Genomic DNA, 27,841 nt, shown 5'->3' on the forward strand with positions numbered 1-27,841 from the left:
TCAAAAGGCAAGAGTAAGAGTGACAGTGTCCAGGTCAGTTGTGACTAAGGGATAAGATGGAAAGCCGGCCTTGCTGGGATGCACTGGGGGCGGTTTGTGTGTCCATCCTCCCCACTTCAGCGACTCCCTTTTCTTCTTCTCTCCAGCTTTAGCAAACTTCCGGCAACAAAAGAGGCAACACTTCATGATGATGAGCATCACAGTCACCACACAGGCCAGCAGGAATGCAAGCACATCCAGAGAGTGGTACTGGAACCAGGTGAGGTCATGTGCTGCCACACAAAGGTGCTTGGCTCCTTTGTTGCGCATGACATACTCAATCCAGAAGACGGCTCTGTCCAGGGGCTTCACTGGCTGATCCTTTTGGATTCTTGATAGCCTCATGGCATTCTCCTTATACCTAAAGACACCAACATCAAAAACAAATTAATTTACCTAAGTGCTTCAAGCCTAAGAAAGCTTCAGTGAAAGCATCATGAGACTCAATAAATGCCATAGATTAGCACTAGGAACAGTGTGGTTTTGATTGAGACGTTTTTTGAAAGATTTCCTGTAAGCTTGTATTTTCTGAGAAATTCTTTTCAAAACTGAGATGGCAAATCATTTGGGGAAGTAAATCTTTCCAGCAGAGCAAATGTTCATAATCCTTTTCTAGCACTGTCAGTGAGGTGATTCATAGACATTGAGCATGATCACATTGATGCTCTTGAGAAAAAACAGTGTCATAATTCTTTATAATCTCAATAAAAACACTATTGAATAAAAATTGGGAACTGGTATGAATGGGACATACTTTGCACAAGATGACTTGAGGGCTAGGATGCAGCTTAGAATCTGTTTCCATCATCAAATCATTGTAAACTAACCTCTCATACAGTACATCTATAGGGTTAATTTGCAGTCTTGATTGATAGTAAAAGCTCATTCCTGAGTGCTTAAATGGGTTTTATATTTTTGTTGATGTTTTCAAACTTAGAGTAATGTGCTAGGGGATGTCTTTCTGTATGTTTTGAATATATGTTGTTCCCATATTGATTGATAAATAAAGCTGTATTGGCCTGTGGCATGGCAGCTTAGAGGCAGACAGGAAATATAAGCAGAGAGACAGGAAGAAGAAAGGAGAGGAGAGAGAGACACCAGCCTGCCACCCAAGGAACAACATGCCAGGAAACCGGTAGGCTACAGAACACATGACACAACATAGATTAGTAGAAATGGGTTAATTTAAGATAAAAGAGCTAGCTAGCAAGAGGCCTGTCATAGACTATACAGTTTGTAAGTGATATAATCTGTGTGTTTACTTGTCCATGAAGCTGTGGTACAGGCGAGAAACAGGAAATCTGATTACACTAAAGATCAGATGGATTCTACTGTGACCTTGGAGAGAACCTATCTGGACCAGTACCATCTTGAACAAAATCACTGTACTTACGAAGGGTCATTTGTCACTGTCTTCACTGCATCAGCCAAATCTGCACTGGACATTGTGAGAAAGTCCAGTCTAACACCTGCTCCTTTGGTCTTCATGTGAACAACATTATCAAATTGGTCTCCAAACAAAGGAATGCCAACCACAGGGATCCCGTGGTAGATAGCCTCATAGATGCCATTGCTGCCACCATGAGTTATAAAAGCTCTGGTTTGAGGATGACCCAGGAAGGGGAGAAATTAAGGGCAAGTGTTAATCATGAGTCTGAGATAGAAAATGAGAGGCAGGGGAAAAAGGCACAGAAAGGGTAAATATTCTCTAAATATCATTATCATAACTATGGGACTACTCTGAATTCCTCCCATGTCTTAGAGCAAGGAATAGTGAAAGTCCACAGAGGTTAAGTAAAGGCCACATAGAGAAGGTGCAGTGTGGAAGCAGAATGATTTTGTGCAATGGACAAAAGGGCAGAGCTCCTCCCAAGTGCAGCAAACAGCTTGTGTAAGCACAGGCTGTGGTTCAGGAGAGTGTGTTCTCTTAAAGGAAAAGTGAAGCCACTGCTCGTGGTAGGTTGCCTCTGTGTAGTAGGGGGTTGGTTGATCATACTGATGGAATGAGAATTATGACAAGCAATGCTTCACCACATATAGGACTGCCTTATGATGTGGAGTTTTGGGGGAGCTAGTAACTGAAGAGTCATTAATGAAAGAATACCATTCTAACTGGCATTTGAAATTGCCTACAGTAGAGGAAAGGGTGTATGTAAAAGTATAGAAATAGGAGATGAACACAAACATGAAGTTTCTTAACTATATCTGAAAGATAATTACAGTGGAGATGAAAATAGATTCTCCAATCTCCAATTTTATTGTACAGAATATTCACATTAATTTTTTAGCCATTTTCTCCAGAAGTAGATCACAGTGTCCTAAGTACCTTAGTGTTGACATTCACCTTCCTGAGCAGTTGTTCTTCATGTCCCAGGGAATCTTCTCATGCTTACCGAGAAGGTCATTCTGGGGAATCCATTCATACAGCTGAGTGTTGGAGCCTAGGGTGCTTGGTTTCTTGCCTTTGTATCGCCAAAGAACCTGTTAAGAGGAAGCTAGCCTCTTATTACTTTGGTCAAATGTCAAGTTACTCCAGTTAGAATTCTGGATAATTTAAGAATCAATGGATATAAATGCCCAGTCTCAAGGAGCCAGCAGGTGAGGATGGATGATGGGAACTATGAAGAACTACTACAGCAAGGATGCAACACTCTTCACTCTCCTGCATTTATTCTCATGCTTATCCAGTGTCAGCATGCCACCTTAACATTTAACCAACAGCAACTTAGACAAAGATAGGTTCAGTAATATTAACCAGGAGTTAAGAAATGTGTCAAAGCAGGAGAGGTGGCTCGTTGTTTAAGAGCACTGGCTGCTATTCCAGAGGACCCAGTATCAAATCCCAGAACCCACATGGCAGCTCACTACTGTCTGTCTGTAACTCCAGGTCCATGGGAGCATACACCCTCACACTAACATACATGCAGGCCAAACACCAATGCACATTAAAAAAAATGTGTGATTGTAATTCCAGTTCAACAGTCCACCAATGTTACTAAGATACACCTTTATTATTCTAATATGTATTTATAGCAATTTTTACTTTCCACATTCAATATAAATATTTTTCAAGGATATTTGAGTTAATTCCCTTATCGTCACTTTTATTATAAGTATTTTTTTAGATTAGGTCCCTGTAACATGCCTTTTTTTATGCCCATGATCACTTCAAGAGCAAGTCCCAGAGTTACCTTCTATTTCAGCATTAAAAGCCACAGTCTCCCAGGTGGACTCTGGGTTGGTAAATCCTAGCCTACCTATTGTTTTGAATAGCAAGGAAAACATTTCCATGCATAATACCATTGGAATATGTAGGTGGTCACATTTGGCCAAGACCACAAAGCAATATTATGCTATTATACAAACTCCATTTTAAAAAATTTACATGTTCTTCTTTTTCTATTTTCTTTTTATTGAAAATATTTTTTTCATTAATATGTTCTGATTATATTTTTCCTCCATTAGCTCTTTCACCTCCATCCTAATCCATGCCCATTCTTTCTCTATCCTTAGAAAGCACACAGGCATCTAAATAATAATAATAATAATAATAATAATAATAATAATAATAATAATAATAGAAGATAAACAAATACACAAAAATAGCACAAGTTCCATTTTTAAAATAATGACTTATTATTATTTATGTGTAAGCCAGGATATATGCATGTGTGAGTATGTATGTGTGGTAGTTTGAATAGGTATGGCCCCAATAGACTCATGTGTTTCAATGCTTGCCTATAGGTATTGGTCCTATTGGAGGTGTGGTCTTGTTGGAGGAAGTGTGACCTTGTTGTTGGAAATGTGCCACTGTGGGGACAGGCTTTGAGGGCTCATATGTTCAACCTATGCCCAGTGTGGCACACAGTCTCCTTCTGCTGCCTGTGAATAAAGATGTAAGAACTCTGTTGTTTTTCTGGCACTATGTCTACCTGCATGCCACTGGCCATGATGATAATAGACTAAACCTCTGAGGTGGTAAGCCAGCCCCAGTTAAATGTTTTCCTTTGTAAGAATTGCTGTGGTCAAGAGGTGTCTTCACCACAATAGAAACCCTAACTAAGACAGTATGTGTATACATATGGATGGAAAGTGTGTATGGGTGTCATGACAGGCTGGATGAGGGCATTGGATCCCATGGAGATGCAGTTATGGGCAGTTGTGAGCTGACAAATGTGGGGTCTCAGAAGTAAGTTCAGGTCCTCTGGGTGAGCAACACATGCTCTTCAAGGATGAGGCACTTCTGCAGTGCCACAGCTGCAAATTTTGATTGCTTCCTTATTGTTACTGGGCCGGTGCACTTACTGGTTATAATTTAAATGCTGTATATTTACACTGTAGTGTGTGGAGAGTCCTTAAATATCCTCCAAGATAATGGAGGATGTAAGAAGGCACTTTTGTGCCTATAATACCTTCCTAATATCAACTTCACAAACACTTGTTAAGTGTTTTTCTTTCTGAACACAATGATAATAACAAAGTTATTAATCAAAAACACCACACACTATTTGGCAGCTGTCCCTTGTATTTTGGTGTCTTAAGTGACTTCAGATATGAACTAGAGCTATCAAGACAGCTTCGGTTTCTCACTGAAGATGGAGGTTTCTACCATCACACCTGAATTGGACATGACAGTCTTAGTGAGGATACAACACTGAGACACTGTATCTCACCTTCTGTGGAATCTGGGCAAGGCCTGCGGCAATCACATTGGCCCTTTCTTCTGTTAGGGTACCCACCACGGATCCCAGGGAAAACACCACAACACCATGTTCTCCAGAAGACTGGACAAAGTCTTCTATCTCCTGTTAATGGAATATCAGCTCATCACAAACAGCAGCAACACCAAATAACCTGCATAGAAACTGACACCAACATCCACAGGAAGAAACTGAGCAGCATTAGAAATGACTAGAATACCAGATGCTTTAAAACTATTCACATCCACATATAGGATGTACAGTTGTAGTCAAATGTAAGGTTACAGTTCTCTGTGTTACACAACTTCACATTCATTAAAACAGTTCTGGCACATTTTCATCTTGACAAGCAAGATTTGTTGATATTAACTTCAAAGTTCTCTTTCTTCCTCCCTGTTCCCTTGCCCACCAAACACCTGCTTTCTGTTTCTATTATTGTGACCAGTCTAAAGAGTTTACATAAGGTATTCTCATTTTATTTCTGTCTTGCTCATTGGCTAGTTTACTTAGTGTACTGTCATTAAAAGTAATACCATGCATCTCTAGACCATAGGTTTTAAATTTTTAGTGATTTTTTTATTTGCATACTATCTAATTTTTATCAACAATTTTAGTGATTTCTAGGTTGCTTCTACCTTTCATAGTTTCTGTTCTAATCTTTTGAGGAGACTCCATGATTAAGACAATTTATAAAAAAATCAATTAGTTGGGGGCTTGCTTAAAGCTTCAGAGTGTTAGTCTATGAACATCTTGGTGGGGAGCACCATCACAAGCAGGCCTCACACTGGAATAGTATCCCAGATCTCTACCTGAACCATAAATTGCAGACACATAGAAAGAGACCAAACATGGTTTGGGTTATTGACACCTTAAAGCCTACCTCCTGTGACACATTTTCTCCAATTAAATCACCCCTTCTAATGCTTCCTAAACAGTTCACCAACTGGGAACCAAACATTCAAGTATATGAGCCTATGGAGGTCATTCTTATTCAATCCATCTGCACTCTTCCCTTCAGGAATAGTGCTGCCATGATAATCCTTGTATTACTATCTCATAGACATCCTTCATTTAGTTCTTTTATATACATATGCAGGAGTAGAATTCATGGACCATAAATCTATTTCTTATCTTGTTAAGAATGTCCATTGTCAGATTCATCAGTCAAAGAAAACACTAAAGTCAACAAAGTCATGAACCAAAATGTCCAAGAAATTTGGGACACCATGAAAAGACCAAACCTACGAATAATAGGGGTAGAAGAAGGAGAAGAATACCAACTCAAGGGCACAGAAAATATATTCAACAAGATCATAGAAGAAAACTTTCCCAACTTAAAGAAGGAAATGCCTATGAAGATACAGGAAGCCTATAGAACACCAAACAGACTAGACCCCCAAAAAAAGTCCCCTCGCCACATAATAATTAAACAATTAAACGTACAGAATAAAGAAAGAATATTAAGAGCAGCAAAGGAAAAAGGCCAAGTGACATATAAAGGCAAACCTATCAGAATAACACCCGATTTCTCAATGGAGACTTTGAAAGCCAGAAGGTCCTGGACAGATGTAATGCAGACACTAAGAGACCATGGATGTCAGCCTAGACTAATATACCCAGCAAAACTTTCAATCATCATAGATGGAGTGAACAAGACATTCCATGACAAAGCCAGATTTAAACAATATTTATCCACAAACCCAGCCCTACAGAAAGCACTAAAAGGAAAATTCCAACCTAAGGAAGTCAGATACACCCTCGAAAACGCAGGCAATAGATAAAGCCACAGCAGTAAACCCCAACGAAGAAAAGTACACACACATCACCACCAAAAAATAACAGGAATGAACAATCACTGGACATTAATATCCCTCAATATCAATGGACTTAATTCACCTATAAAAAGACATAGGCTTACAGAATGGATACGAAAGCAGGACCCATCTTTCTGCTGCATACAAGAAACACATCTCAAATTCAAAGATAGACACTACCCAAAAATAAAAGGCTGGGAAAAGACTTTCCAATCAAACGGTCTTAAGAAACAAGTGGGTGTAGCCATCCTGATATCCAGCAAAATAGACTTCAAACTAAAATCAATCAAAAGAGATCAAGAAGGGCATTACATACTCATCACAGGAAAGATCCACCAAGATGAAGTCTCAATTCTGAACATTTATGCCCCAAACACAAGGGCACCCACATATGTAAAAGAAACATTATTAAAGCTTAAATCACATATAAAACCCCACACATTAATAGTGGGAGACCTCAACACCCCACTTTCACCACTGGACAGATCCCCCAAATCGAAACTTAACAGAGAAATAAAGGACTTAATTGATGTCATGACTCAAATGGACTTAATCGACATCTACAGAACATTCCATCCTAACAAAAAAGAATATACCTTCTTCTCAGCACCCCATGGAACCTTCTCTAAAATCGACCACATACTTGGTCACAAAACAAATCTAAACAGATACAAAACAATTGGAATAACCTCCTGTGTTCTATCAGACCACCATGGTCTAAAGTTGGATTTCAACAACAACAAAAACTACAGAAAACCTACAATCTCATGGAAACTGAACAATACCCACCTGAATCACCAATGGGTTAAGGAAGAAATAAAGAAAGAAATTAAAGACTTCCTAGAGATCAACGAAAATGAAGACACCACATATCCAAACCTATGGGACACTATGAAAGCAGTACTAAGAGGGAAATTCATAGCACTAAACGCCCACATAAATAAGCTGGAGAAATCTCACACTAGTGACTTAACAGCACACCTGAAAGTTCTAGAACAGGAAGAAGCAAAGTCTCCCAGGAAAAATAGATGCCAGGAAATTATCAAAGTGAGAGCTGAAATCAATAAAATAGAAACAAAGAGAACAATACAAAAAATTAATGAAACAAAGAGTTGGTTCTTTGAGAAAATCAACAAGATAGACAAGCCCTTATCCAAACTAACCAAAAAACAGAGAGACAGCATCCAAATCAACAAAATCAGAAATGAAAAGGGGGACATAACAACAGACATTGAGGAAATCCAGAGAATCATCAGGTCATACTTCAAAAACCTCTATTCCACAAAACTGGAAAACCTAAAAGAAATGGATAATTTTCTGGATAGTTACCACATACCTAAATTAAATCAAGACCAGATAAACTATTTAAATAGTCCAATAACCCCTAACGAAATAGAAACAGTCATTAAAAGTCTCCCAACCAAAAAAAGCCCAGGACCAGATGGTTTCAGTGCAGAATTCTACCAGATCTTCAAAGAAGAGTTAATACCAATACTCTCTAAATTGTTCCATACAATAGAAACAGAAGGAACATTACCAAACTCCTTCTATGAGGCTACAATTACCCTGATTCCCAAACCAAACAAGGATACAACAAAGAGAGAGAACTACAGACCGATCTCCCTCATGAACATTGATGCAAAAATACTCAATAAAATACTGGCAAACAGACTCCAAGAACACATCAAAACAATTATCCACCATGATCAAGTAGGATTCATTCCAGGGATGCAAGGATGATTCAACATACGAAAGTCTGTCAATGTGATACACCATATAAACAAACTCAAAGAAAAAAACCACATGATCATCTCACTAGATGCTGAAAAGGCATTTGACAAAATCCAACACCCCTTCATGATAAAGGTCTTGGAGCGATCAGGAATACAGGGAACATACCTAAACATAATAAAGGCAATTTACAGCAAGCCAACAGCCAACATCAAATTAAATGGAGAGAAACTCAAAGCAATTCCACTAAAATCAGGAACGAGGCAAGGCTGTCCGCTCTCCCCATACTTATTCAATATAGTACTTGAAGTTCTAGCCAGAGCAATAAGACAACATAAGGAGATTAAGGGGATACAAATTGGAAAGGAAGAAGTCAAGCTTTCCCTATTTGCAGATGACATGATAGTATACTTGAGCAACCCCAAAGATTCCACCAAGGAACTGATACAACTTATAAACACCTTCAGCAACATAGCAGGATACAAGATCAACTCAAAAAAATCAGTAGCCCTCCTATATACAATGGACAAAAAAGCAGAGAAGGAAATCAGAGATACATCACCCTTTACTATAGCCACAAATGACATAAAATACCTTGGGGTAACACTAACCAAGCAAGTGAAGGACCTATATGACAAGAACTTTAAGTCCCTGAAAAAAGAAATTGAAGAAGATGTCAGAAAATGGAAAGATCTCCCATGCTCATGGATAGGCAGAACTAACATAGTAAAAATGGCAATCTTACCAAAAGCAATCTACAGATTCAATGCAATCCCCATCAAAATACCAACACAATTCTTCACAGACCTGGAAAGAATAATACTCAACTTCATATGGAAAAACAAAAAACCCAGGATAGCCAAAAGAATCCTGTACAATAAAACAACCTCTGGAGGCATCACGATCCCTGACTTCAAGTTGTACTATAGAGCTACAGTAATAAAAACAGCTTGGTACTGGCATAAAAACCGACATGTGGACCAATGGAATCGAATTGAAGACCCTGACATTAATCCCCACACCTATGAACAAATAATTTTTGACAAAGAAGCCAAAAGTGCACAATGGAAAAAAGAAAGCATCTTCAACAAATGGTGCTGGCAAAACTGGATATCAACATGTAGAAGGCTGCAAATAGATCCATATCTATCACCATGCACAAAACTTAAGTCCAAGTGGATCAAGGACCTCAACATAAACCCAGCTACTCTGAACCTGCTAGAAGAGAAAGTAGGAAGTAGTCTTGAACGCATTGGCATAGGAGACCACTTTCTAAATAGAACACCAGTAGCACAGACACTGAGAGAAACAATCAATCAATGGGACCTCTTGAAACTGAGAAGCTTTTGTAGGGCAAAGGATACGGTCAACAAAGCAAAGCGACAGCCTACAGAATGGGAAAAGTTATTCACCAATCCCACATCTGACAGAGGACTGATATCCAGAATATATAAGGAACTCAAGAAATTAGACATCAAAATGCCCAACAGTCCAATTAAGAAATGGGCTATAGAACTAAACAGAGAATTCTCAACAGAGGAAACTCAAATGGCTGAAAGACATTTAAGGAATTGCTCAACATCCCTAATCATCAGGGAAATGCAAATCAAAACAACTCTGAGATACCACCTTACGCCTGTCAGAATGGCTAAGATCAAAAACACTGAAGACACCTTATGCTGGAGAGGATGTGGAGCTAGGGGAACTCTCCTCCACTGCTGGTGGGAATGCAAGCTTGTACAACCACTTGGGAAATCAATATGGCGATTTCTTAGAAAATTGGGAATCCATCTCCCCCAAGATCCAGCTATACCACTCTTGGGCATATACCCAAGGAATGCTCAACCACACCACAAGAGCACTTGTTCAGCTATGTTCATATCAGCGTTGTTTGTAATAGCCAGAACATGGAAACAACCTAGATGCCCTTCAACTGAAGAATGGATAAACAAAATGTGGTACATATACACAATGGAATACTACTCAGCAGAGAAAAACAATGACATCATGAGGTTTGCAGACAAATGGATGGATCTAGAAAAAATCATCCTGAGTGAGGTATCCCAGACTCAGAAAGACAAACATGGTATGTACTCACTCATAACAGGATACTAGATGTGGAACAAGGATGACTGGACTGCTACTCACACCACCAGGCAGGCTACCTGGAAAACAGGACCCCAAGAAAGACACAGGGATCGCCCAATGACAGAGAAATGGAATGAGATCTACATGAACAGCCTGGACATGAGTGGGGGTAGTGAAGGGTGAGGGTCGAGGGAAAGAGAGCTTGGGTGAGTGGGAGATCTCAGCTGGATCAACAACAGAGAGGGAGAACAAGGAATAGGAGACCATGGTAAATGAAGACCACGTGAGAATAGGAAGAAACAAAGTGCTAGAGAGGCCCACAGAAATCCACAAAGATACCCCCACAACAGACTGCTGGCAATGGTCGAGAGACAGTCCGAACTGACCTACTCTGGTGATGGGATGGCCAAACACCCTAATTGTCATGCTAGAAACCTCATCCAACTACTGAGGGATCTGGATGCAGAGATCCATGACTAGGCCCCAGGTGGATCTCTGGGAGTCCAATTAGCGAGAATGAGGAGGGTTTATATGAGAGAGAATTGTTGAGACCAAGGTCGGATAAAGTACAGAGACAAATAGCCAAACAAACGGAAACACATGAAATATGAACCAATGGCTGAGGGGTCACCAACTGGATCAGGCCCTCTGAGTGGGTGAGACAGTTGATTGGCCTGATCTGTTTGGGAGGCATCCAGGCAGTGGCACCGGGCCCTGTGCTCACTGCATGAGTCGGCTGTTTGAAACCTGGGGCCTATGCAGGGTCCCTTGGCTCGGCCTGGGAGGAGGGGACTGGACCTACCTGGACTGAGTCCACCAGGTTGATCTCAGTCTGTGGGGAAGGCTTTGCCCTGGAGGAGATTGGAATTGGGGGCGGGCTGGGGGGAAGGTGAGGGGGGGGAGGGGGGAGAACAAGGGAATCTGTGGCTGATATGTAGAACTGAATTGTATTGCAAAATAAAAATTAAAAAATAAATAAATAAATAAATAAATATTTGTAAAAAAATCTATTAAAATACAGTAAAAAAAAAAGAATGTCCATTGTCTTTTCATTCATGTTCTTTGTAACAGATACTATTTTCATTCAAAAGGAATTTACTATATTCTGTCAATTTATGGGCTGTAGGATAATTCTTCTGTGTGCTGTGAATATGTATTCCTTTTATTGGTTAATAGGGAATGGGTATAGACATTCACAGAACCAATTTAGTTAAAGAAACAGTAAAAGTAATATAAAAAAGCCATACAAAGATGATAAATACATAGGAAGTCTGGATCCTGTATATTGCTGTGTTAATTCTGAATTTTTTGATTACTGACAAAGGACAGCTGCTAAGAGACCTGTCATTTAAAGAGGAAATATGGAAATAAACCCACCAAATACTTTAGGAATGTCTTAACTTTAAAATGGAAGTAAAAAATACATTTGTCAAATGGAAATCAAAAATTCTTTTGAGGAGAGGTTATGATTTTGTTTCCACAGGAAAGGAGAGACTGTGCATTTATTCCAAGTTAACATGGTTTGATTGAAGAAGATCCCCTAAAAAATCTCTGATGGGAATGGATGTCCCAGATGATCGAACATTTCAGAGCACCTCTGTTGCAGCTTCCTCTGAGTTCTACATCCAGAACAGCTTGAAAGCTGCTGTCACAAAAGACTCCAGTCAGGACTTGACCATAATTCTCATTTTTCTCAGGGTCTCTCAAAGATTAGCAGCACCCTCCAACCAGCGGGATATAGTCTAGAAAACTACACCCAAATTCCCAAAATTATATTTATGAATGTTTGTTTTCATTTAATAGTTGTAGCCCACTAGGTTTCCTAGTGGCTGCACCCAGCAGGACTGCATAAGAGGTTGATTGGACCATGGGCCTGAGTATCAGGTGTTTGTAAGCATCTACACTTGACTAACTAGCAAGGGGGAGGTCTTTTGCTCCACCCCTTGCCATTGTCATAAATAGATATTTTATTCATGGGTATATAAGTTAGGCAATGAGATACCACAAGGTTGCAGGATTATACTTCTCTCTATGTAGGTGTGGACACTCTCTCTCTCTCTTCTATTTGTAAAAATTAAGGAAGGTAGAAAATAGGAACAATTGGTTAGGAATACACAAAAGAAAAAACTTAGGGTAAAGGAGGATAAGATAAGCCTAACTATGGGGCTATGAATGCAAAATCCTGGAGAAGAATCATAGGAAAAATCTATCAAAGAAGAGCTTAATGGGGAGCTATCCAGGAGAGGAGCTCCTTTTTCTATCAGAGAATAGAAGTTTCTGAAACATATGCTTTCGGTTTGCCTCATTGACCTGGAGTGAAGCCCCAAGGGTTTTGCCTCTGGCAATAAGCCACAAACTGATTGTCAGGACTAACAGATGCAAGGCTCAGGAACTGGGTCAGGGCAAAGATCTGTTAAAAAGTGGCACAGGCTCTCTAAGGCAAGCTTAGGAAAGAAAAATCTTTTGTAAAAGTGAAACCCTGTAAAGGGAACTAGAAAGTTTGTTAGCATACCTGAAAGGATTTCTGGGAAATGTGGTATTAATGCAGGTTTGAAACAGTGCCTTATATCATCTAATAGCTGCTCAAAGAGTTTTGCTAAGAGCTTTATAGCAGTTTAGTATGGTAATTTCACTCTCAGCCTGAAGGGAAGCTTTTCAGTAGAGCAAACCAAAAGTACTGCTGTAACAGAAATGTTTGTCTGAACTGAAGCACTTAGGGGAGCTGTTATAACTCTGGGTAAAGGGACAGCCTCTAGCTAGAAACCGGTTACCACTGAGAGCTAATCTCTGCTGGTTCTGGAATGGCTGAGAGAGCTTGGCAGGAAAGGCAACTTTGGGGTGTGGCCTTGTACCAAAAATGTTACAGCTTCGTAGCAACAAATGTTACAAATCCACAGCAACAGAACTCACTAAATCCCAGCATTGAAAGAGCCATTGACAGTTCTTACTTCAAACTCTCAAGATATCAAAACTTTACTATAAATTTAGAACTTTAGAAATTATTTGTGTACTTCTGGTCTTGCTAATAATTTAGTTAAAAAATCTTTTCTAGATGTTAAGAAATATCTTTGCTAAGGTAGTCCTGTAGAGTTTCTTTAAGAATATCTAAAGCAGTCCTATATTAAGCCTGTAAGAAGTAAAGATGCTAGTTGTAGACTTAGGTAAGGTTTCTTCTAGATGTTAAGGTATATAAAATAGACATAGAATGTAAGTAAGACTTATGTAAGGTTTATAAAGTAAATGTAAATGTTTGAGTAGGACTTGGTTAGGGTTTAGAGAGTAGTCCTATAGAATGTAAGTATACTATATAGGCTTGAATGAGACTTGGGTAAAGTTTATAAAGTAGTCCTATCAAATGTAGGTTTAAATAGGTCATAGATTTAGTCAGAAAATGTAGGCTTAGAATACATAGGCTTTAGGTCTAAGGATATGAAGAGTAAGTATTCCTACCTTGGGAAAAAAATATCCATACCAGACTTGGAAGTTCCAGAAACCACCAATAACAACAAGAAGAAGCTCCAGAGACTGCCAGCTTCAGAAAATAAGAGCCAGCTATTATCAGCTGAGATCTCTGAAGCGTCATAGCTCCTCAAGCAGCAGACGCCAAGAGCCAGTGCAAGTGCCAGCAGCAAGAAGGTCTCAGAATGTGAGATCCTCAAGGCATCAATGCTGTAAACAAGGGTCTACATGTTTTCTACTGAAAGGAAGCCACTGTGAGAAGGGGACATGCTAAGCTATGAGACAAGCTAATGGCAAGCAGCAGTTTGGAAGCCCAGAAGAGATGCCACACTGTGGGAAAGATGAACAGCAAGGTTCTGCAGCCTTTGTGATGTTACACCTTGAGAAAGGTGAATGGTGGAGAAAGCCCAGTGGATTGCTGTGGCCACAGGAAAGATGAAGAGTGATCAATGGAGACTTCAGAGACCAAACTGCTTCTGGAGGCCTAGAACAGAGTGGTGTCAGTGCTGGATGAGCAGTTGAGACACGTGGGAACTGCTGAGTGCTCCCTGCTAAATAAGGAGAGCAGGGATCTGCGGCTAGGACCCAGTTTGATGAGCACTTGGACTGTCAGTGATGGAGGTAATGGGTTTTCCTCCCAAAGCCAGGGTGGCTGTGGAAAAGCCATGGTTCAGCTCATGACAGCTGAAGGAGCATTGAACCCATGTGGCTGTGAGGTGAAGCTCTCTAGCTTGGTCTGAGAGTGGCCTGGTTGCAGAGGCCTGCAGACTACAGAGCACAGTGGTGGATGCTAGCAGAGGTTTCAGAGAGATTTGAAAGACCTGAAAAGTTTTGGTTGTGGGACTTCTCTTCTTTGTAGCTGTTGCTTCAGAGTCATTACAACTCTGACAGCTATACACAGACTTAAGGGCAGCTGACAAGCCAGGTCCTGACTAGAGTGCTCAGAGGAACTTTTAGGAATGGTACCAGAACTCTTTTTGAACTTTCAGGCTTAAGAAATGAAATGGACAGTAATGTTTTCATTACAGTGGGACAGTTTGAATTTACTTATGCATATAGACTCTATCAATGGTGATGACTTATGAACTGCATATGGAACTGTTTATATAAAAATGGAATTGCTTATAGAGAAATATAGGTTTTCTAACTAGGATCAAGATTTAATTTAAATATAAAGAAAAGGGAGAGTTAATATTCCTCGGTATATTTAATTTAAAAAGTATTTTCGTGTTACTTGAGTGAATTAATGTTATATTTTGTATAGTTCTATTAAGAAATTGTTCTTAAATGTAGGTTTGTAGTTTGAGAGCAGGTTTGTAGGAAGGTTGAAAGTAGGAATTATAATTGTTAATAAAAATGTTTATGTTAGAATTATTATGTTAATTTTGATGCAGTTACATCAAGGGTTTTTTCTTTTATAATATAAAGAGGGACCTGTTGTATCCCACTAGTTTTCTTAGTGGCTGTACCCAGCAGAGATTGATTGGACAATGGGCCTGAGTATCAGGTGTTTTTTAAGGGTCTACACTTCACTATAACTAGCAAGGGGTGGGGAGTCTTTTGCTCCACCCCTTGGCATTGTTATAAATAGACCTTTGGAATAAAGTTTGGGGTCTGTTTGGATAAGGACCCAGGCCCACCTGAGTCTATCCTGTGTTTTCTCTCTGTTTCTCTTCCCTCTATTTCTAAAGAAGTCTCTTATCTCACATTCCTAAAGAATTGCTAGGGTAAATAATTGTGGGGGCTGGTTCATAACATTTAAAGGGTGTTGGCTACTAATTGTTATTGATCATAGTCAATCTATTTCTAAAAGAAGAGAGGGAGATATTATATAAAAATGATGGGAATAAAGGATAGTTTATTGAATCTCCTTTAATTCAAAAAACAACTGTTATTCTCAAAATATTTTACATTGATATAGATTTTAGTTTATTGATTTAAATTTAAGGTTAATTTTTGTTATAATTCATGAATATTTCTACTCTTGTTGTAAGTATTGTGTTTATACAGCTGAATTAAAAATGTAAAGGTGTAATTAAAAAATACAAAATTGCAAAAATATAGTTTGTCATTTATAATAGTCAAACTTATAGTCATGCTAGTTTGGTTTTCTAGATATACAAAGATATATTTCAGATAGATATGTAATCTTCAAACACCTATAGAATATGGCATTTAAAATGTTTTAATAACTTAGACTTTTCATGACAGTGAGACACATCTGTTCCTGGAAGCACCAATGTACTCTACAAAAGATGAAGGGCATAGAAAAACTCCATATGCAGTTTGTTTTCTTTATGACAAAAGCTAGCCATTCGGGCAAAGAAACTGCCCTTCCTTCAATAGCTGACTGTTCTTGTCCAAACTCTACCAGCAGGACACCAGAAAGGTGACTGCCGAGCTTTGACAAGACAAGGTAGGACAGTCCTTCAAATTTCCCTTCTTCACAGGAAAGTCTGTCAGATATGCTAGGTCTATGTCCCAAAGATGGATGTCCAATATTACAGAGGAAACTTGGGTGACTTTCCAGGCAGCCAGTTGATTCTGTCATTTGTCACATTTTTTGGAAGTCACTTGCCTGCACTTTTTGCTTACTCAGGTAATATTATTTCATTCTCAATTCTTTCATGGAATTGAAGACTAGAAAATTAAAGTTTTTCTTAGTTATGATAAAAAGGTAAGATAGATATAAAGCTTTAAACTCACCAAGATGAGATAAATAATAAAATATTTTCTCTAATTTTGTCAAATACAAATGGACTGGATATTGTAACTGTAATTCTTGTTTGATAACTGTTTTCTTGTATGTAATTTAACTATATTAAACATGAAACCTTCCTTTTTGACTAGACAGAAAGGGGCAAATGCTGTAGGATAATCCTTCTGTATGCTGTGAATATGTATTTCTCTCAGTGGTTAATAAAGAAGTTGGTATGGCCTATAGCAAAGCAGAATAAAGCCAGGTGGGACAGCCAAACTGAAAATACAGAGAGGAGAAGGGCAGAGTCAGAGAGAGACAAGCCAGCCCCAGAAGAAGCAAGATGCTAGAGAACAGGTAAGGCCACAAAGCCACGTGGCAAAATGTAGGTCAATAGAAATGGGGTAATTTAAATGGTACGAGCTAGTCAGTAATAAGCCTGAACTACAGACCAAACATTCTGTAATTAATATAATAAGCTTTGTGTGATTATATGGGACTGAGCATTCAGGATAAAAGAAAAGCCCCACCTCCATTTACATTGAAGTTACTATGTCATTTTTGGCAAATATATGCTTGTATGTACGTTTTCACTTGTGTGTTTGATCAAGAAAGTAAACAGAGCCACTCTTGAAAATGAGATTTTCTTTGTTCATACTCCATCTATCTACTCTCAAATCACTTTGTATAGGACTTGGCTTTTGAACTTCTCTCTGCATTTAGTATTTGTGTGTTTTTATACTCAAATATTGAAAATTTTCTTATAACAGAATCTTACTGAATTAATTTAATCCACATGAAATTCACACTTTTTTTTTGGATTTTTTGAGACAGTGTTTCTCTGTTTAACAATCCTAGCTGTCCTAGAACTCAGTCTGTAGAACAGATTGGCCTTGAACTCACATGGACACACAAGACTTTGCCTTCCGAGTGCTGGCATTAAAGGCCTGGGCCACCACTGCTGGCTTGAAATACATACACTTTTGATGGAATGGATACAGGTGTTTCTATAGGCGGCTTTCTTTATCTAAATTCCTGTGACTCTGAGTTTGACAACCATTCTGAAGTAATAAAATATAATCACTCTTGCTGAAAATGCAAGGCAAACAGAAGCAAACAAACGACACTATATTTACCTTAGGCAGAGGCTTGGCAGGTCTGCAGTGGAGTCCTCCAACATAATCAAAATTTGGTAAGAGAGGGTGAGGAAATTCCAAATCCCAGTAGGTTCGAATGAGCCATATATCTGCCTTCCCCATCAACTCGGTGAGTGTTGTGGGTCTTCCTGAAGAGGGATCAGAACAGGGAAGGTATAACCCATGACATAAGTGTCAGGTGAAGATGAATATGCCAGGGAGTCTTCTGAAAGTACTTTTGATAATGTAACCAGAGTCATTTACAAGCATATGGCTGGGATATGAAACATATTTGCACCCCCTCTCTCTCTGTGTGTCTATGTACATCTGAGTGTTGTAACACAAGTTTACACTATCTATATTACTCATCCTTATGCTTAGAGATATATGAAGTCACTGTGCAAGTGGCAAGTGATGTAGAAGATACCACATCTGTGAAATACCTTGGAAATTCAAGATTACCAAATATCTAGATATGCTATTTAAATATATCCAATCTCCTTATCTATGAATCATGTTTATCATAGTCAGGGAAACACTTTTTCCTGCTATTTTTCATTAAGGTTGCCCTGGTTATCTGCTGGAATCTTGATGTGTGCTCTCCTAAGGGAACTGAGAATTTTGTGCTCTTTTGTTTTGGTTGGAGATATTCTGATGGAGCCCAAGTGTGATTCCTATGTCACTATGTAGCCATAGTTGACCTTGAACTCCAGATCTTCTCCCTTCATGTATCATCTGCTGGGATTACAGGTGTGTGCTGACACATCCAGTGTAAATATTTGTGGGGATTCTTGCTTCAGCACTTCATTTTGAGGCAGGGTCTCACTGTGTAGGCCTGGCTCACTTCAAAGATAATTTTCAATTATGCCTGAGTTCCTTGTCATTATACTGCTCTTAATTCACAATTGACTGTTTAATAATTATGTGTGAGTTTGTTTGGAGATAATAAGGATAACAAGTCATAAAATATAGAAAGAGATGTTTAGTCATTACGTGTATCTTAAAACACACTTACTAGTAATCAGTGTCTACACTTCATTGTCATACATTTTTAAACTTAATTTTAACCCCACTAATAAATAAATATAGATTGTCCAAAGTCTTAAATACACATGTTTTCTGTGCTAATTACATAGAGTGTGTATTCACAGCTGTGCAGAAACTTAGCAGGTGAAATGAGAAAATATTTCAAATTATAAATGAGAAAACTAATGTATATAAAGGGGAAAGTTCTCAATGCTATGTAGATACCTATCTAGAAATATGTATTAGTCCTCAGTCTATATGTGCAAATCATGATGACATTGAATTTGTTTAAAGCTACTGTTTTAGGGGCTAGTGATGTGGGAGGCCCACTCTCACTTTTTCTTCAGGGTACTTTGGAGGAGAGAGGGATGAGAAATATTTAGATAAAAAATAGAGAGGAAAGAAGACAGAGAGAAACACAGGATAGCTTTGGGAGGGCCTGGCTCAATATCCACCAGCCCCTTCTGTCTCTTCATAAGGGCTTTTTATATGCATGGCAAGGGGTGTGGCAAAAGACCTCCCCCTAGCTCAGCCAAGTGAAGATCCTTCAAATCATGTGGTAACCATGCATGTGGTAAAGCCATCGCTTAATACAGCCCTGCTAGGCAAAGCAAGCTCAGATATTACTAGGAAACCTCTGTGGGCCTACAGAACTCCCTCTTGATATAATAAAGAACCCCCCAACCCCCTCAGATAGACTGTGCCTGTCTTTGTTCATCCTTCTTGATTAATTTTTCTTACCTATCATGGAGGTACACTTTCCATGAAACATACTCTGGCTTAGGTTGGAAGCTATCAAGAAGAAAGTTGTCCATCTTTGGCTAAGCAGGAAGTGTAGGCGGGACAAGGAGGAGAATAAAGCTGGGAAGTGGAAGGCTGAGTCAGAGAGACACTGCCAGCCGCCATGATGACAAACAGCATATGAAGATGCCGGTAAGCCACGAGCCACGTGGCAAGGTATAGATTTATAGAAATGGATTAATTTAAGCTATAAGAACAGTTAGCAAGAAGCCTGCCATGGCCATACAGTTTGAAATCAATATAAGTCTCTGTGTTTACTTGGTCGGGTCTGAGAGGCTGTGGGACTGGCAGGTGAGAGAGATTTGTCCTGACTGTGGGCCAGGAAGGAAAACTCTATCTACAAGGAATAGATGCCAGGAAATAATCAAATTGAGAGCTGAAATCAATAAAATAGAAACAAAGAGAACAATACAAAGAATCAATGAAACAAAGAGTTGGTTCTTTGAGAAAATCAACAAGATAGACAAGTCCTTATCCAAACTATCCAAAATGCAGAGAAAGAGCATCCAAATTAATAAAATCAGAAATGAAAAGGGAGACATAACAACAGACAAGGAGGAAATCCAGAGAATCATCAGGTCATACTTCAAAACTTGTAGTCCACGAAATTGGAAAAACTAAAATAAATGGACAATTTTCTTGATAGGTACCACATACCAAAGTTAAATCAAGACCACATAAACAATTTAAGTAGACCAATAACACCTAATAGAAACAGTCATTAAAAAACCTCCCAACCAAAAAAGTACAGGACCAGATGGTTTCAGTGCAGGATTCTACCAGATTTTCAAAGAATAGTATATACCAATACTCTTCAAATAGTTCCACACAATAGAAACAGAAGGAACATTACCAAACTCCTTTTATGAGGCTACAGTTACTCTGATTCACAAACCACAAAAAGATGCAACAAAGAAAGAGAATTACAGAACAATATCCCTCATGAACATTGATGCAAAAATACTTAATAAAATATTGGCAAACCAAATTCAAGAACACATTCAAAAATTATCCACCATGATCAAGTAGGCTTCATCCCAGAGATGCAAGGATGGTTCAACATATGAAAATATGTCAATGAAATATACCATATAAAAAAACTGAAAGAAAAAAAAACCACATGATCATTTCATTAGATGTTGAAAAGGCTTTTGACAAAATCCAACAACCTGTCATGATAAAGGTCTTGGAGAGATCGGGAATACAAGGAACAAACCTAAACATAATAAATTCAATTTACAGCAAGCCAACAGCCAACATCAATCTAAATAGACAGAAGCTCAAAGCGATTCTATTAAAATCGGGAACAAGACAAGGCTGTCTATTCTCCCCATATTTATTCAATATAGTACTTGAAATTCTAGCTAGAGCAATAAGACAACAAAAGGAGGTCAAGTGGATGTAAATTGGAAAGAAAGAAGTCAAACTTTCACTATTTGCAGACGATATGATAGTATACATAAGTGACCCCAAAAATTCTACCAAAAAAACCTCATGCAGTTCATAAATAACTTAAGTAATGTGGTAGGATACAAGATTAACTAAAAAAAATCCCAAAAAACAGCAGCCCTCCTATATACAAATGATAAATGGGCTGAGAAAGAAATAAGAGAAACATCACCTTTTACAATAACCACAAATAATATAAAATATCTTGGGTTAACTATAACTAAGCAAGTGAAGGACCCATATGACAAGAACTTTAAGTCCCTGAAGAAAGAAATTGAAGAAGATATCAGAAAATGGAAAAATCTCCCATGCTCATGGGTAGGTAGAATTAACATAGTAAAAATGGCAATCTTACCAAAAGCAACCTACAGATTCAATGCAATCCCCATCAAAATCCCAACACAATTCTTCACAGACCTGGAAAGACCAATACTCAACTTCATTTGGAAAAACAGAAAACCTAGGATAGCTAAAAGAATCCTGTACAATAAAGCTACCTCTGGAGGTATCACCATCCCTGACCTCAAGCTCTACTGTAGAGCTATAGTAATAAAAACAGCTTGGTACTGGCATAAAATTGGACATGTGGACCAATAGAATCAAATTGAAGACTATGACATTAACCCACACACCTATGAACACCTGATTTTGACAAAGAAAGCAAAACTGTACCATGGAAAAAAGAAAGCATCTTCAACAAATGGTGCTGGCATAACTGGAGTCAACCTGTAGAAGATTGCAAATAGATCCATATCTTTTGCCATACATAAAACTCAAGTCCAAGTGGTTTAAAGACCTCAGTATAAATCCAGTTACACTGAACCTGTAGAAGAGAAAGTAGGAAGTAGTCTTGAACACATTGGCACAGGAGGCCACTTCCTAGTTATAACACCAGTAGCACAGACACTGAGAGTAACAATTAATAAATGGGACCTCCTGACTGAGAAGCTTCTATAAGGCAAAAGACACAGTAAATAAGACAAAACAACAGCCTACAGAATGGGAAAAGATCCTTACCAACCCCACATCTTACAGAGGTCTGATCTCCAAAATATATAAAGAACTCAAGAGATATGGGCTACAGAGCTAAACACAGAATTCTCAACAGAAGAATCTCAAATGGCCAAAAGACATTAAGGAGTTGCTCAACATCTTTAGTCATCAGGGAAATGCAAATCAAAATGATTCTGAGATACCATCTTACACCTGCAGAATGGCTAAAAAAAAAACACTACAGACAGATTATGTTGGGGAGGATATGGAGCAAGGGGAACACTCCTCCACTGTTGGTGGGAATGCAAACTTACACAGCCACATTGGAAATCAGTATGGCTGTTTCTCAGAAAATTGGGACTCAATCTTCCTCAAAACCCAGCTATACCACTCTTTGGCATATACCCAAGGAATGTTCAATCATACCTAAAGGAGACATGCTTAACCATGTTCACAGCAGCATTATTAATAATAGCCAGAACCTGCAACAAACCTAGATGCCCCTCAACTGAAGAATAAATTAAGAAAATGTGGTACATATACACAATGGAGTATTAATCAGCAGAGAAAAACAATGACATCATGAAATTTGCAGGCAAATGGATGGAACTAGAAAATATCATCCTGAGTGAGGTAACCCAGACTCAGAAGGACAAACATGGTATGTACTCACTCAAGTGGTTACTAGATATAAAGCAAAGGATAACCAGACTACAACCCACAACTCCAGAAAAGCTAGCTAACAAGGAAGACCCAAAGAGGGACACATGCATTGCCCTGGGAAGGAGAAATAGATGAGATCTCCATGAATAAACTTGGGGTGAAGGATGGGCAACAGAGGGTAGGGAGTAAGAGTTGAGAACATAAGGGAACAGGATGGTTAAGCTGGAACAGGGATGAAGTGGGAAAGCAGTGAGAGTGATACCATGATAAATGAAGACATCACGGGAATAGGGAGAAACAGAGTGTTAGGGAAATTCCCAGGAATCCACAAGGATGACCGCACATTAGACTACTGGCAGTAGTCGAGAGGGTGCCTGAACTGTCCTACTCAGGTGATCAGATGGCTAAATATTCTAACTGTCAACACAGAGCGTTTCTCCAGTGACTAATGGAAGCAGATGCAGAGATTCACAGCCAAACACCAGGCAGAGTTCCTGGAGTCCAGTCAAAGAGAGAGAAGAGGGATTCTATGAGCAAGTGCATCAGGATCATGATTGGGATACCTGCAGAGACAACCAAACCAAACTAGTGGGAACTCACGAAAGTTGGATCAATGGCTGTGGAGCCTTCATGGAACTGGACTAGACCCTCTGCACTGGGTAGCTTGATTTGCTTTGGGGCCCCCTGGGGGTAAGATCAGATTCCATCCCAGGTGCATGAGGGGGCTTTTTGGAGCCCACTACTTATGATGGGACACCTCACACAGCCTTGAGGCATGGGGAGTGGCTTGGACTTGCCTCTACTGGATGTGCCTCCCCACGGGAGGCCCTTGCCTTCTTCTGGGGAGGAGTAGGGGTTGGGTTGGGAGGGGGATGCTAGGGGGAGAGGAGGGAAGAGGGAGATTTTGACTGGTGTGTAAAATAAATGGAAAATTTTTCTTGATATAAAAAGAAAAAATAATAATAAAAAAGCTTTTTTTCAGAGTGATTCTTTTGTTCCTCTCCTCAGCCATGGGCACTGTGTGGCCCCATCAACCCACTTGGGCTTTGTGGTAAGGCAGGTTGCTCCCGCCATCCTCACCAGCCTCATATGTAAAGCCAAATTTTGTCTGTATTTTTCCCGTGATGTCATTGCAGCTTTGCAGCTACTGCTAAAAACTATGACCCTGTTTTTTTCTGCAGGGAGGATTTCCAAGGCCCCACTGCTTCCTCCATGCCGTCAGCTTTTCTCCGGGTCCTGCACAGCCTCTGCTGCAGCTCCACACTGGAGGGAAGGTGCCCCATTCGGCTCTCTGCCTGTGCTCTCTCAGGCTCCTCTCCCTAGGCTCTGGTCATAAGGGACTCTGGCTATGGTCCTAAGTTTCTACTGTTTTTCTAATACTGGCTTGAAGGGAAGACAGGACTAGCAGAGAGGGTTTACCATGTTCCAAGAAGTTATTTATTTATTTATTTTTCTAGGGCAATTGCAGGAGACTTTCCCATTCTGATAGATGTTCATTCCTGGTGAGTCTAATTTTGCTCTTACAGAAAGAAAAGAGTTCTGAGAAAAAAAATCTGAAAAGCTTTCAGTTTTTGAAAGAGAGATTACTAAATTTTCCCCATGATTTCTGTTCTTTATTCTCGGCTTCATGGCCAAGAGGAAACTAATTCTGATGGTACGATGTTTTCACACAGTGGCAATATCCGCAGAGCAGAGGGTTTTGTCTCGCCTGCATCTGTCTCAGAGAAAATTTTTTTCGACAGGAATCTTTTTCTGCATATTTTCCTCATAGTGTATTTTCCTGACTCTGATTCTTCTACAGGAGTCTGCCTTAATAGTCCCATAGTTTGGAGAATCAAGGACATAGCTCCTCTGTCTTGTTGCTTTTCTTATACTAAGTTTTTTTTCTTACACCATATGCCTATATTTTACATTACCCCAAGTTTCTCAAACTTTCTTCAAGTGAATCATTGAAGACCTGCTTACTATTTTCGTGCCCCATTTCAGCACAAGGGAAATTCTACTCTTATCCTTAGTTTCTTCTTACCCAATATTCCTACATTTAACCCTATATTTTTACTTAATTTTTATAGATAGAAATGAGAGAGAAACCTAAACAGAGAGAGAGAGAGAGAGAGAGAGAGAGAGAGAGAGAGAGAGAGAGAGAGAGAGATTCACTGCAGCCTCTTTTTTCCCTTTGACATTTTTTTCAGCTACTCTACTTTCACTCCCAAAAATAGAATATGCCTGCCTTCAATTATACTACAAAATTGGACATGTCCACTGCTTCCTATGGGCCCCAACCCTCTTTTTGCCAAGTTCTTGTCCCTGTTCATGGCACTATCTGTGGGAGGCCATCTCCCACTTTTCCCCCAGGGTACTCTTGAGGAGAGAGGGGTGAGAAATATTTAGATAGAAAGATAGATGGGAGAGAAGACAGACAGAACCACAGGATAGCTTCAGGAGGGCCTGGATCAATATACATCAGCCTCTTTTGTCTCTTCAAAGGGGCTTTTGGTACGAATGCCAAGGGGTGGGCAAAATAGCTCCCTCTAGATCAACCAAGTGCAGACCCTTCCAATCACCTGTTAACCATACATGTGGTCAAGCCATCTCTTAATGCAGCACTGCTGGGTAAGGCAAGCTCAGATCTTCCTAGGAAACCTCTGTGGGCCTCTACATAATGAAATGGATTAGATGGTAAAAGTGTTTATCTCGAAACCTTAATGACTTGAGTTCAGTCCTCATACAAGCCTGAACACCTGAATTGACCCTGAGAAACCACATGAAAGTGGAGGTAAAAACTCATCAAATTTGAATCTGACCTTCACATATGTTACATAGAGCACAAGTGCCCCACCTGTGACACAAGTGTGCATGTGCGTAGTCAGGATAATAAAAGTAATGGCAGCAGTATAGTAATCATGATGAGGATGATGACGATGATGATATGCCACCACACAGGTAAAGCTACTGTTTTAACACACGAGTTAAAATGCCTTGTGGTTGTTATTTCTTAGAGGCATTATCAAAGATTGGTTTTGTACGTGTGTGCCTTTCTGACGAGTCCTGTTGAAGGCTTTGCAATTGACATCGGGACGTTTTTCTACAATGCTTTGAATTTGGCAGATAATTACACTGACTTTTCACCATTTTACTTAGGAGAGATAAATCCTTCTGCTGTCAATACTGCTGTTTCAAATTCACCTTCAATGACACAGCAAATTTAGAGTGCAACAATCCCAATTGAACACAACTTACCTAATACTTCACTGTAAAGCTGATTCCATCTCTTCTCATTAAAATTTTGGAACCAAAAGTCAAAACAAAGCACATAGATTACATTTTGCACCCTCTCCATGAATGTCATTTGATCACTCAATTCTGACATAGCAGGAGGCACATAGGAAGGAGGCAGTGGGAGTCCTCCACTGTACTTTTTATATGTGGACCAGGAAAGAAGCGAAGACTGTACACAAGTGGTATCTTGAGAAGCTCAGCCAGCAGGTCACTGCAGGGTATGAAAGGATCTGCTACAATAACATCAAAGCTTGAATTGTGTAGTTTTGTCATGAGTTCCTTGTTAAAAACTACATCTTTGCAGAGACTTTCAAAATAATCTGAATATTTCCAAACAACTTCTTGCAACATTAAAAAGTATCTCCAAAATGATTGCTTTGGCAGCTCATAAATGCATTTCCTGAATAATTCGATATAAAGTTCCTCCAAATCAGCCTTTGGAAAGGATGAAGGGTATATCTCAAACTCAATAGCAGATGCTTTGTCAACCTTATAAGTAAAGGAAACTGAGGGTATCAGAACAGTCACTTCATGGCCCTTCTTCACAAGTTCTTCTAGGATTACCTTTAAGTTGAGCCAATGGCTGTATTCCATTGGCCACACCAGCACCTTCCCACCACTCCCAGATCCAAAGAAGCCACTCAGCTGGAGCAGGAGCAGGGCCGCTGTCATTTTCACAGACATCTTGGTTAAGTTCAGAGCTGCCTTTCAAATGGCGATTACTCAGATCTTGCAGATATAGGAGAGTAATAATTAGTTAAAGTATAACTTGTACCCACAAAAGTAAATACACATGGGATAGTCACAGCCTCTGGATGCCAAATGGAATATGAGGGGGCAGATGTGAACATGTGAAAAGACTCCTGAATCTCAGTGACCTTGAATGTATAATGTACTTGGAGAACAGTGGAAAGAAAGAACTCCTGCTCTTTCTTTGTCTCTCTCCTTCTAATGTAGCTTCCTTGATAAAGAACTTACAGAAAAGACATAACTGTTGAGTTACACTTTTAAAATATCACAGTTCACTGTGTCTTCATATGAATGTTGGCAACAGCATTCCTATACCATACTATTTAATGATTTTAAATAAATGGTTCAGAGGTCCATAGTATAACCTCAGAATTATAAACCTGTAACTAAATTTGAAGCTGATTTTAACCTAGATAGAAGCACCGTTCTCTTAGCCTTTCCATTGGTTCCAGCCCTATCCAATCAGGAATCTGCTTTCTTGTCACCCAGGCAGGAGTGAATATATTCTAATGAGACACTTTTGCCTCCTTTCTCGACTATCAGCCTATTGAAAGAATGGACACTAAAAAACTAGAATTTTCCTGGTGATCTTCTGGTGGAAGAAGAATTGTCTGATGCCTCGGGGGTACCTAGGAGGAATAGTTCCTCAAGGGCCATTTACAAACTGGAGGAGACTAACATTTCTGAAGTGCCTAGGAGCTAACAAAATGGTGGGCAAGGGACCATATAGTTGCTGACCTGCTCAGCTATGTCTTGTCAGAATCCTGAAGATGGAGTTGGATAAACATGATGGGCTCTCTCTGCCTTTCTTACTAAAGTGATTACAATGAGTAAATCTGTTTTTTTTCCCATTTTACAGTTTGTCTCCATTGATTGACTTACTTAGGGGTGTGTGTGTGTGTGTGTGTGTGTGTGTGTGTGTGTGTGTGTGTGTGTGTGTGGTGTGTGTAGCTGGCTTGTTGGGACACACAGGTTGAGACCCCTTAGTCATGAAATACCCTTTTTTCCCTTATTCTGAGCTTTTCTTGTAGCTGGTATAAAATAGGTGGTACTTTGTGACTGGCTTTGATTATTATAAGGTTTTAATGTACTGTCATGTTATAGGAGGTAGCTAAGTTTCTTTTATGTAATGTTCAATCCATTTTGTAACAGAAAATCCACACTTACTCATTTCTAATTTGATTGACATTAGCTTTGTTCCCAATTTTGACCTCT

The 27,841-nt window shown here is 39.3% G+C and overlaps 1 pseudogene; it reads right to left on the minus strand.

The window, feature by feature from the left end:
* Positions 1–26,560, minus strand: LOC131920425 (UDP-glucuronosyltransferase 2B31-like; annotated as a pseudogene).
* Between the last annotated feature and the right edge of the window lie 1,281 nt (positions 26,561–27,841).

Source organism: Peromyscus eremicus, chromosome 10 (genome assembly GCF_949786415.1).
Source record: "Peromyscus eremicus chromosome 10, PerEre_H2_v1, whole genome shotgun sequence".
In the NCBI taxonomy this organism is placed as follows: Eukaryota; Metazoa; Chordata; class Mammalia; order Rodentia; family Cricetidae; genus Peromyscus; species Peromyscus eremicus.